Here is a 13,414-nt window from a genome sequence, read left to right as displayed (position 1 = left end):
CAAGTGAGACCTTGTCAGTAAAAAGAGATGGAATCTGCCTTTCTTTCCTTAGAGTCTGAGAGGTGTAAATTTGAATTCTTACTTCTCCACTATGTGAATTGGGGTAAGATGCTTTAGCTCTCTAAGCTTCAATTACTTCATCTTTACTACAGCAATGCTAACAGTACATATATACCATATCAGGCATACATGAAGATTAAATGATAAATGCATGCAAACATTTTTGCTGAAGTCTGACACCATGCTCAGTAAGAATTGAATCATTAGTATTAAGATTTTAAAAAATTATATGTGATTTGCCTATGACGGTGCATAGCAAATGGTAGATACTAAAGAACTGTGAGTTTTTTCCTCATTTTCTCTCCCTTATAAGGTGAAAGACTTCCTTTGCTTCCACTTCATTCTTAGGATCCTCATCAAACTCTGCTTTTCTACCCTCACCTTGAGGCTACTGAAAAAGCAGTCTTAACTACAGACTCTGAAATTCCCTCTAGAGTCTTCTCTAATGAGAAGCCCCCATCATTTCCTACCAATCGACCATGACATTTTCCTAGAACATAATCAAATCTCATCACTCTAACCAAACATTGCCAGATGCCTACACTGTCTTCTAATAATATAACCAATTGTCCTCATAATCACATTTCTGTCTTATACATGAGCATAATCTTTCAAATGCCTGGTAGGCATATTTTTACTGATTTATCATCTTTAACTCATCCATCACCAAGTCTTATGGATTATGCCTTGAGCTCCTTTGCTGCCACTGTTAACAGTGTTTTATCAGTCACTGTTCATCTTTCCCTTACCCCCGGTGGTTCTCCTTGGAAGTCAGGCCTTCACACTGGTACCAGAGTGGTCTTCCTTAAACACAATGATGATCTCATTATTCCCTACTCAAAATTAATCAGTGACTTACTATGGGCAGTTTCATTATCCATATACCCAATGACTCACTTTAGGGTAAAAATCAAAACCCTTTATGAAGACTTGCCCCTTATGTCTATAAGCTGGCCCATGGCCACCTCTATAGCTTTGTCTCTTGTCACTTTTTTCGACATCTGCATTCCCGTCTATCCCCTGACACCTCCACACCATTGCAAATTGTTTTATCTGTCTCAAATGCTTTTCTGCAATTCCATTTACACCTGTACTCCCCTCCTTGTCACGTCTGTCTTATTTCACCCCTTTCATTCGTCACCTTCTTAGATCATCACTGTAGTAGGCAGAATAATGGTCCTCTAAAGATGTTCAACTACAAATTCCTGAAACCTATTACTATGTGTCATCATTAATTTTATGTCTCAACTAGGCCAGATATTTGGTCAAACATTGTTCTATGTTTTTGTAAAGGTATTTTTTTTTAACATGAGATTGACATTTAAATCAGTAGACTTTGATTACCCTCTATAAAGTTGGTAGGCCTCATTCAATCAGTTGAAGGCCTTAATTGAAAAAATAACTTGACCCCTCCAGCGAAGAGGGAATAGGAGTATTCTTTGGAGAACCCTAATACACTATGTTACCTGACCTGACAAAGCATAAGGAACTTGGAGTATGGGATTATGTTGAGGATCTTGTAATGGAAAGATTATACTGGATCATCCAGGTATGTCCAATATAATCACAAGGGAAGCAGAAGTGGCAGAATCAGAAAGAATTTAAGGATGCTACCTGGCCGACTTTGAAGATGGAAGAAGGGGCAACAGGCCAAGGAATTGAGAAAGACCCTATACACTGGACACTGGGCAGAAAATGAAAGAATTTTAAGGAGCCTGATAGAAAAAGTCTAGACTGCCTTGAACAGACTTAGTATAAATGTGGACATTAATGACTCTGTTAGTGAGGACTCAGAATGAAGTGAAAAGCCTGGTAGAAAAAACCTATATTGTCTTAGTGAACACGTAAGTCATTACAAACAGACTGTTGGTAGAAATATGGGCATTAAAGATACTGCTGATGAGGGATCAGAAGAAAATGAGGAGCACGTTATTGGAAACTGGAGGAAATAAGATCCTTGTTATATAGTGGCAGAAAGTTAGCTGAATTGTGTCCTATAGCTATGAAGAAAGAAGAACCTGTAAGCAATGAAATTGAATATTTACCCAGGTACATTTCCAAGCAAAAGATGAATAGTGTGACCTGGTTCCTTCTTGTTGCTTAGTGAAATAAGAGAACAAGGAAATAGATTAAAGGAAGAATTTTTAAGCAAAAAGGAACCAGGACTTCATGATTTGGAACATTCTCAACCTGTGGAGATTAAAAAAGATGCAAAAATTAGAAGATTCACTGTCAGGAAAGTGTGCTTTGGACAGAAAGCCAAGGATGTAGCTCAACAACTTTGTGCTAATGTCCTGGAAAGAACAAAAAGTCAGAGTACTCAGTCATACAGTAGGCTCTTTGAAGAGACTGGGCATGTGGTTCATGGATTCCCCTCAGCCATCTCAGCAGAAGCCAGGAATAGAGAAGGAATGACCTAAGAAAGACCTGTGGAAGAGCTTCTTGTTTAATAGAGCGAATCCCAGAGACATACATGAGAGATGCCCAAAATTCTTAAGATTGTTATACCATCAGAAATGCTGACAGTTTGGACTGTAAAAAGAGAAAGAAGATAAAACAAAGAAAGGCTTTTAGAGTCACAAAATTCTATAAGAGGAAAAGGCAAATTGAAACTCACTAAGAGAACAGAATTTAAATGTTCACACCAATAAAAGGTAAATATGTGAGGTGAAAAAAATATACATATCATTTTCAAATTTGAAAATGTGTCAGAGGATGAAAAACAGGAAGTGGACACTTTTGAAATAGTTATTAGTGGTTTAGAAGAACAAGGAGAAATATATGACCAAACATACAACAAAATATAAGAAGATGGAGGTATTGGAAGAAAAGATAAAGGACTTGGAGAAAAAACCCGGGGGATTTAACTTGCTAACGATGGGACTTATAGAAGAAAAAGGAGCTGGTGTGAGAGATGCAATTGTTAAACACAGGACAGAAGAAAATGTCACTGAATTTAAGAAGATTAAATCTAACGTAAAGTCCTTACCACGTTCCAGGCAGTTTGTTAAAGCAAAGATAATGCACATACATTTATCCTGGTAAAATACCTGAGCTCCAAAGGTACAGATTTTTAAAAATAAAGATTAAAATTTAAAAGTTTCCTGACAGAAAAACAAGTTTTTTTATATATAATAAAAAATATTAGAGTGGTGTCAGACATTTCATCTGAAACAGTAGAATCTAGGAGATGAATAATAACTTCTACAGATGACAGAGAAAAGAACTACTACATTAGACTCCCATACCCAATTAGGATATCACTTATCTTTCAGTAGAAGAAAATAATTTGTAGATATTCAAATATTTGGAGAATATATCTATTTGATAAAAATATTCCTGAAAGGATACTAAAAAGCAAGAAATGAAACAGATCAGAGAATCAAGATAGGAGAAACTAAGTGGTTAGTTTCTAGTCATTTTATTCAATGACTCAATCTCTCTCTCATTCTTAACCTCCATGTATGTGGGTGTGTAAATGGATAAGGATAGCCTGTAAATGTAAAATTAAAATTCCCAAGGACTCTTAAACTGATAAGGTCATACTGCAAGGGAAAACTTAATAATCACCTATGGATAAAATTTCTAAAGTATCTTGGCATATATAGGTATTCAGGAAGTAGGAGACGAGAGAAATCTTAAAACTTTCTAAACTTCTTATCCTAGAGTAAGCTATGGGTTAGGGGACTAGAATACACTAAACATGTTTATCTTAATATAGTGTGAAATAAAGCAAGAGAAACAGGGAATACAGGTATGGAAAATAGTTGATATCTTGTTTTCATATAGCACTGAATATATAGATTTCTACATATAGACAGATATAGATATTTGAGTTTTGGGAAATGGAGGGTAAACATAGTGGTTTGGAAGAATGCAAATCTTCCATGATAAAAAGGGGGAACTGTTGGATAAAAACTCACTAAAACTAAAATAATATAAAGAGAATGAGTAAGAAGAAAAACATGTAATGAGCATAAAGTAAAATGGAAGGAATAAAACCAAATATATCAGTTGTTACAGCAAATATGAGATGGCTTCTCTTATTAAAATATGGAGCAATGAGGAAAAGACATCTTTTTCAATAATTGCTTTGGACAATTGAGCATTCATAGGAAAATAAAATTGGATGCTTCACACACATGGAACAAAAACATTAACTTCAGATAGTTTGTAGACCTAAATAAAAAAGGCAAGACCATAATGCTTTCAGAAAATCACATGAGAAAATATCATTACCTAGTATTAGGGAAAAATTGCTTAGGCAAAAAAAGAAAAAAAATTAACCATATGATGAAACAGTGACATCTTAAGGAAGGTGAAAAAAGAAAAAGATATGTGCAACACACATACCTAGCAAAGCACTTGTCCCAGAATATATAAAGACATCTGAAAAAACAATAAGACAGTAAACTCAGTGGAATACTAAGCAGAAGACTTGAACTATTACTTCTATAAACAGGAAATCCAAATGGTCAATAAACATTAAAAGATGCACAGTCTCATTATTCATCGGGGAAAAAAATTAAACCACACCACTACACCAGAGTGGTAGACAGACACAACCAGAAAAGTCTGACAATGCTAAGTGTTATCAAGGATGTCAACTGAAAGGTACTCTTATTCACTGTTGGTGGTATTGTAAATTGATTCAACTACACTGGAAAATGGTTTGGCGTTACCTGGTAAAGCTGAAGATGCAGTGTTCTGTGATGTAGTCATTCTACTCATAATGTCTATCCTAGAAAATCTATGCACATGTGCACCAGGGAACATGTTCAAGAATGTTTAGAGCAGCATTGTTCACGATGGTCAAAACTAAAAAAACCCCAAAAAATGTCAACAGGAGAACAGATAAAAACATTGTGGTGTATTCATAAAAGAATTCTATACAGTAATGAAAATGAATGAACATGACCTATATACAAGCACACGGATGAATCTTACAAATATATTGCTGGAAAAAAGAACAAGGCATGAAATAATGCATATAGTATAGTTCAAAACCAGGTGTGCTCTTTCACACTTACAGGTGGTAAGAGTGCCCTACCTTGGATAGTACACTATTCCTCACAATTTTGCTGCACCCTCCTCACATATTTGCAGTCTCTTGTAAACTCTTCTCAAAATTTCTAATTTATGTATGCCATTTCTTTCTGCTGGATTCCTATCTGATTCGACTGTCAAAATTATGGTATATTTAATTTGGAAAACTATTGTTACTGATTGTGTTTTTCAAAGTCAGCCACAAATATATTCTTATCAAGCATGCTCTTCCTACAATATGACACTCCTCCCATAAACAGGTGACATTTATGTGTTCACCTCTTGAAACTGGTTGGGCTTGTGACAGCTAACTGATGCTGTATGACCTCTGAAGCTAGGTCAGAAGAGGTGATACAGCTTCCTTCTTATTCTCTTGGGACTCTCACTCCTTGAACTCAGTCACTATGCATGAGATAGACTAATGAGCCATATGGAGTGGTCATTTTTAGGTGTTCATATGTAGGTATGAGGTCCCAGCTGATAGCCAGTGAAATCCACCAGGCATGTGAGAGAGCAAACATTCAGGTGCCTCGAGATCTCAGTTCCTGAGTCATCCCTAGCCATTGAGTCTTCCCATCAGAGGCCCCAGACATTATGGAGCAGAAACAACCTATCCTTGCAGTAACATTTCTGAATTCCTGACCTACAGAGTTCATGAGTATAATAAAATGGTCGTTGCTTTGTATCACTAGGTTTGGGCTTGTTATGCAGTAAAAGAGTAACTAGAAGAGATTTTGGTATGAGAAGTCATGTACTACTATATCAAAAATCCCAAACAGTTATCGTTGACTTTGGGACTGTGCAGTGAGTGAAAGTCAGAGGGCCTCAAAGAGTGTTAGTGAAGCCAGTAGTGTTTTGAGGAGGCCATCAGTGAAGGCTTGAAGGAAAATGGGTAACATGTTATTGGTAGTTGGAGGAAAGCGGACCCTTGTTACTTAGGAGTGGAAAGTTTGGCAACACTGTCGCCTGCAGCAATGTGGAAAAGAAGAAATGTGCCTAATGCATTCGATGACGTAGCCGAGGAGATTTCCAGGAGGACTGTTGTGTGCCTCCTGTCCTTCTCTTACTGCCACAATAAATGTGAGAGAAGAGAGATGAGCTAAAGAAAAATGTTAAGTCTAAAGGAACCAGGACTTGCTGGGTTCAAAGATGTAACTATATTTCATTCCCACCTTCTCCAGATGTCAAGTAGTTCTGAATTTAAGAAATGGGTTTGAGTCAAAGATCAAAATTAGAGTAGGGCTGTGAGATCCCTTGTTAAGACATCAAAAATATGTAAGGCAATGTTTTTTAGAACCTTTCAGACAGACAAAAAATTCATCTAAAAGGTAGTGCCTTGAACATCCTCTCCAATAGGGATTATGATTAAGAATCCTTCCCACATTTTCATTTTTTGATTGCTTTATTATGTGAAATTGATTCATGTTCTTTTAAAGAAATTTTCCTTACTGATAACTGCACATATTCTTTATCTGAACCATAAATTTTAAACAGAACATGAGTGCCCTTCTGATAGAAAGAGCAAATGCTTAGCACTTTCAATTATTAATGATAAAACTTTTGAGCGTCATTTTTATCCAAACTTTATGTTACTAGCAAGAATAAGTCACTTATATTTTTGGTTGAAATAAACAATTTGTTTTTCTTCCCCCAAATATGAATTATTTATTTTTACTTTGTGCTAACTATTCCACATCATCAAAAGACATTCCAGGGGGCTAGCCTGGTGGTGTAGGGGTTAAGTTTGCATACTCTGCTTTGGTGGCCCAGGGTTTGCAGGTTCAGATCCCAGGCATGAACCTACATACAGGTCATCAAGCCATGCTCTAGTGGCATCCCACGTACAAAATAGAGGAAGATTGGCATAGATGTTAGCTCAGGGCCAACCTTCCTCACCAAAGAAAAAAAAAAAAATGTATATATATATATATATATATATATATATATATATTCCAGGCTTTCCTGACATTTGCACAGTATCAGAAAAATTTCTAGACTCTAGTTCATTATTAATGTCATTTTTTTCTCTGTTGTAGATTTAGAAGATTCATCCAAACTCAGAAGTATTAGTCACAACATAATTTAAGGATAATGATGAACTGGGGTTTCACCTGAAGTACAAAGTGTTTCATGAACAATCCTTGGAGCAGCCTTGCAACTAATCATGACTTAAGCCAACTGGAAGGCAGTGCTGAGGGTTTCACAGATGCCACCAGGATGGGACTCCAATTCCTCAGTGGTCTCTGTGGCATCCTAAGACAATTAGCATAAACCAATGAAATAACGTCTTTTATTATTACTTAATCTTGCTGCTTACCACAATTACTATTACATTAGTTACCAAATGACCTGAAAGAACCTCAATTAAAAAGAAGAAACAAAAGCAGTGTGGCCATTTCAATACTGAAATGGTGAAATGAATTTTTGAGAACTTAAGGACCAAGACAGTACAAGGGTAGAAGCAAGCAGACTTAGGTGGCTATTTTGCAAGTCCAGGCAGATTAAAAAGGGAATATATTCTATGTGAGATGGCAATAAGCATTATAGAGAGAAAAAAAAAAAAAAGCAGGAGCTCTGGGGACACTGAGATTGGAGTTTCTGTTTCACAGGGGATAGAAAGGGACGACTTCCAAAAAAATGTCAGTAACAGTCGTTCTTCTATGATAACTTACAGAGTTAGAAACTCATAATCTGTGCTCTTTTCAGTGCATGTTTGTTATATTTCAAAAATGTTTTACAAAATTTAGTCATCATCAACAATCTTTCAACTGTTTCACTTGTTTTAAAAATTCACTTAAAATGTAAAATTCAAGACTTTGTAGTTATTTTTATGGTTTATCTTGATCCTGTGAGCTAGAAAGGACATTATCTAAATAACACTTCTAGTTTTATTATTTGTGACTGAGAAAAGTGGGGTTATTGAGAACTTTGAAAACTATTAAAACTTTGTGCAGATGGTGCAGTATCGTGCTAAGGAGAGAGACTGGAGTTTCAGCCAAGACTTTGAAAATAGCCAGATGCATTAATTGATGCTGACTCCAAATAAAAGTATCTCTAGATGATGCAATAATTAGGTAAATAAACTTTAAATTTATGTCTAGTCAACACATAAATATCAAAGAGGATTAAATAATATGCCTGAGGATCTAGAAATGCAAAATTGGAAGAATATAGATGTAAGCCAAATTGGTAGCAACTTGTGCTCCAGCTGCAGAAGCGGTTTGGAAATTGTATCAGGCCTTGGACGTTAACTTTGATGGAAATTATGAAATCAAAGCATCAAAAATTTGAAAAGTAAATTTTAAACTAAATTTGGCTTTTGTAAATGGTAATTTAACAGAGATGCTGGTATTTTCTTTCTCTTCACAAGAAGGAAACATATGAGTAATAAAGCTGACAGATTGATTCAATAAACAGCTAGAGTGACTGAATGTAGAAATCAAAACAAAGGATCTATGAAAGAGAAGTGAAACTCTAGAAATGAAGAAACATGACATTCTCTTTGAAACAAAACAAGGCAACAATTCCTAGAGGCTTAGACTTATGCTTAATAAATTACATGAAAATGTGCTTATAAGATGATAAGAAGTCCAAAGTTTTGTATTTCCAGAGCTGGCCCTGCGGCCAAGTGGTTAAGTTCACATACTCCACTTCAGTGGCTCAGGGTTTTGCTGGTTCGGATCCTGAGTGCAGACCTAGCACCGCTCATCAAGCCACGTTTAGATGGCATCTCACATAGCACAACTAGAAGGACCTACAACCGGAATATATAACCATCTACTGGGAGGCTTTGGGGAGAAGAAGAAGAAGAAAAAAAAAATAGATTGACAACAGACGTTAGCTCAGGGCCAACCTTTGAAAAAAAAAATTGTATTTCTTTGAATTGAGTCCTGAAAGGTGGTCCAGTGATGCCTGCAAAGTTCTATGAGTTAATAGTAAAATAAGAATAATAATCAAATTGAGGTAATATGATATTCTAATAAATAATATTCATCACTTGATCTAACAAATGATTTTCTTCACTTAGCCAAAATAGAGAGATTAACACTACCTGAGATTTTAATATATTCAAAGGTAGTAAAAAAAAACCCATCCTGAACGTAATTGTTGTTCAGAAGAAACTCAGAGAGGATTCAGCGCCACCAATGACACCATCTTTGTTAAGAAATATTATTTTACTTGTTGAAGCTACAAATCACCGAGTAGTTATCAATTTAATGGAGATTGTTCATTAAAAATATTTATGTGATTCTCTCGGTCAAAATTTATGTCAAAATGTGGCACACAAAAGGGCATCATTTAGCTATTAACAGCTGAATCAATCAAAAGAGACCACCACCAGTTTCTAAAATGAACAAATGATTTTGAAATGATAAGAATGATTTCAACAATGATTAATGCTATGACTTGTATTATTTGGTAAGCATTTGGTTTAGAGAATAAATGAATCTTTTTAGACTTAGAATTTTCTATATCTGCACTAGTTATTAAATATTAAATATCCACAGCTTATTACCTTCAAGATGATATATTGTATTTATTTGTTATGATTATTGTGTTTTTCCTTAAAATTGGAATGTGAGCTTTACCTGAGTCCATTTTTGTTCACAGCTTTATCTATAGTACTTAGATCAGTAACTGGCACATAACAGATGCTTTATTTCATCCTTCTGATAGAACATATATATTTCTACATATTCGCATAACTAACATAAGTAGTCATGTACTTGGTTACAATACATCTTCACATGTTTTTCAAAAGCAGAGATTTTACAAGTATTCTCTGATAAAAAGTCAAAACAGTAGCAATAAATAATATAAAGACATAAGCACTTAGAATTAACAGACACACATGTAGATAACCTTTAGATCATAATAGAAATAAACCTAAAATTATCTAATTCCTATGAAAAAAGATAAGATGTGAATATTTTAAACCCAAACTATGAGAAATGGCTAAAGCAATTACCAGAAGAAAATACATAGCTGAAATGTCTTATCAAAGAATAAATGACTAAAATCAGGGAATTCAGTATTTATATCATTAATTTAGAAGATAAAACAATTAAAAATCATGCAAAGTGTAAGAAAGGTGAAAATTAATTACCTTTAAAATTAATGAAATATAAAATAAATCTATTAGAAAAATAAATTCCAACACCATCTTTGAAAAGAAATAGACAAACCTTAACTAAGTAAAACAGTAAGAGAGCAAAATGGTTGAAATTAGGAATGAGAAAAAAATATCATGTCCAGAGATATGAAAATGAGAAAAATATATAAAAGAACATTATGTGCAACTCTTTGGAAAAAAGAAACTCTTTCAAATCTAGAAGAATATCCACCACACACAGCAATATAAGTATTTAGCATATTAGCTGGCATATGGTAACTGGTTAATAAATTTTAGTTATAAGTATATTACTAGATGATGCTTATGAACAACTAAAAAGTGTCTTGTTAGGGATTTTCTCCTGCTGTAGTTTTAATCAGTCATTTATTCATCATCTTCTACTGTGCTAGAAACTTTGGGACCCATAAAGAATTTGGACCTAACAATTTATCACAAATATTAATTTAACTAATACATACGACTCCAAGGTAATTTTCCTTTCTACACAGAAAGAAGCTGAAAATCAGATCAGTTATTTGTCTAAAACAAAATAGTCAAAGATCAAGGAGAGGATTAGGCTTCTCTATTCTAAGTCCACTACTGTTTCTTGAGAAGTTTCCAAAGGTGGTTGTGCATTAGAATTCCCCGGGGATGCCTGGGTCCCACTCACAAAGTTTTCTGATTCAGTGATTTTGGGAACTACCACTCTACTTCTGCTGTCCAATATGAGAGTCACTAGCCACATGCGGCTGTTTATGTTTAAATTAAAAATAAAATTTAAATTCAGTTCCTCAGTTACACTAGCTACATTTGAAGTGCTCAATAGCTACATGACTAGTGGTTCCTATGTTGTATCACACAGATTACAGAAGGTTAGTATCATCACAGAAAGTTCTACTGGACAGCACTGCTGGCCTATCTCATTCTGTTCCCTAGGATCTCATAGTCAGCCTAACTGGCTATAAAGGAAAATTTTTTGGTGCCATATACTTATGCAGGGGAGAGGCTGGGGTGGGGACCACAATGAGTTGCTTCTCAGTGACTTGGAAATAAGATATTCCTTTGAGAAGAAACCTGTAGAATCAACGCCAGCTTGATCATACCACAGAAATGAAAGATCTAGTGGTAGTGGCTCACCAGCCAATGGCCTTAACTATAACTTGCTTCACAGTAAGATTAAAGATGGACCTTTAGAATGGTGTTTGATCAGTCACTAAAGATTAGAAAAGGAGAATTGCTGAGGTGAGTTTTGGGCCATGACCATCTAAGTACCACCCAAGGAGTAGGAGCCTTCACCAAGACAAGACCTTCTCTATTATGAGATGCCCGCAGCAGGTCAGTGTCTACTGCCATACACTTACACTTCTGATTCTATGTAATTCCCCACTTTTTAAATTCTATATATGAAAATGACATTATTAATATCTGCCTTCTCTTGAAAGTCTGCCAGAAGGGAGAGAATGACAGAATTTCTACTTCAAGTGTTCAGTTCTCACTGATCATTATCTCTTGTTTAAAATTAGAACGTTGGACTTCTGTTTTCTTTCCTGTTTTATTTGCTTGTGTATATTAGCCTGCTACTGAGAAATGGGTGTGTCATCCCCTGCGTGCTGAGCCTGCAAGGCTGAGGTCCAGACCTTGACATATAGCTAGTTAAACACACCAAAGTGATGTTGAACCTGTGATGAGGTTTCTGGGTACCTAGGCTGGCACTCTGCCACAGACACCAATGACCCACCCAACCTGGTCTCTGTAGGTATTAGTAAACTGATCAGCAGACTATGAAATAATTTCTCTCTGTAATATCTCACTTATTTTCATCACGTGTAACAAAAGATATTTTTAGTGTAATTTGACAAATAAGGAAATTGAGTTTCAGGGAGGTATAATGATTTGATCGAAGTCATGAAATTAGTTGGAGAGCACAAACAAACACGTTTTTCTAAATCCTAGGTAAGTACCTCTTCCACTATTTCCCTCTCATTCTGTCAGAACTTAACTAACCTACAACCATGTCTATCAGAGTTCTGTAGCCTTCAAAATCTGTTCTGGAAATTAACTTATAATTGATTTATCAAGTTCATGTAATCATCACAGTGCATTTTTGTTTATTATTTCTCTGATGATTAAATGCAGCAGAATTCTCTGATGTGTCTGTGTCTTAATTGCTTTGAGGCTCATTAAGTAGAGCATTTGTCATTGTTTTATGCAGCCCAGTTGGAAAATCATCATTTGGAAATTACACTACAGGCTAGTTGAGTGTCAGAAACACTGCATCATCAGTGCTTTTTGGAGGTAATAACAGACCATTTTAAGTTGCGCGTCAAATGAATCCTTGTTATCCAGGACCAATGTTAAAATTACATTCTGCCATGCACATAGTAGGTACCTCCAATATGTATTTATTGGCTGGACGCATGCACTCTATCTCTTTAAGTCTATCACATCCCAAGCCAAAAATCACTCCTAGTCATGTATGGAGCTCGTGCCTCCATAGTTTATACCTCTCCTTGGGTTCCTGAGTCCCATATTCTGTTTCAAATCTCCAGCTGCATATTTTACATGAGTACCTTTCCTATACCTTAAAATCCCCCTAGCATGAATGAGACATCATTTCATGGTCTCCTCTGCAGACCTGCTCCTCTCCTATTCCCCAGCTCTCTTTCTAGTATCTTCTCAGTAATCTGAACCAGAAATGTTGGCGCCATCTTTACTTTCCTTATCATATGGCATCAAATCTTGTTCCCTAGGTGTCCCACTGACTCCATCTCTGAAATGTCTCTTTCATTTGTCACACACTGCTTCTGCCAAACACATATGCTGCTTGCTACACGCAAACATGAATACATTTAATCCTTATACCCACATGAAGATAGTTAATAGTATTATTTTCATTTTTCAGATGAAGAAACTGAAGTAGAGTTTAAGCAACCCCTTGGACTCACATAGTTATTGAACCCTGGAGAAAAGATTCAAACCCAGGCAGTCTGGTCCCACAGGCCATGCTCTTAAAGACTGACAGCACTGTGCTGCACCCCCCACTGCCTATCCAGTGCTGCCAAGGAGATTCAGGTCCTGCAATCCACAGCTGGTCCTTCTGCATCTAGTAACTTTCCTCTTCTGAACCACTCAAAAAAGGCAAGGAGGTGGGCAGAGAGAAATCCTCTGCCCTTGTTATTTTATCTTCCGCCCACT

Source organism: Equus caballus, chromosome 7 (genome assembly GCF_041296265.1).
Source record: "Equus caballus isolate H_3958 breed thoroughbred chromosome 7, TB-T2T, whole genome shotgun sequence".
NCBI classification, from domain to species: Eukaryota; Metazoa; Chordata; class Mammalia; order Perissodactyla; family Equidae; genus Equus; species Equus caballus.
This window is presented reverse-complemented; position numbering follows the sequence as displayed.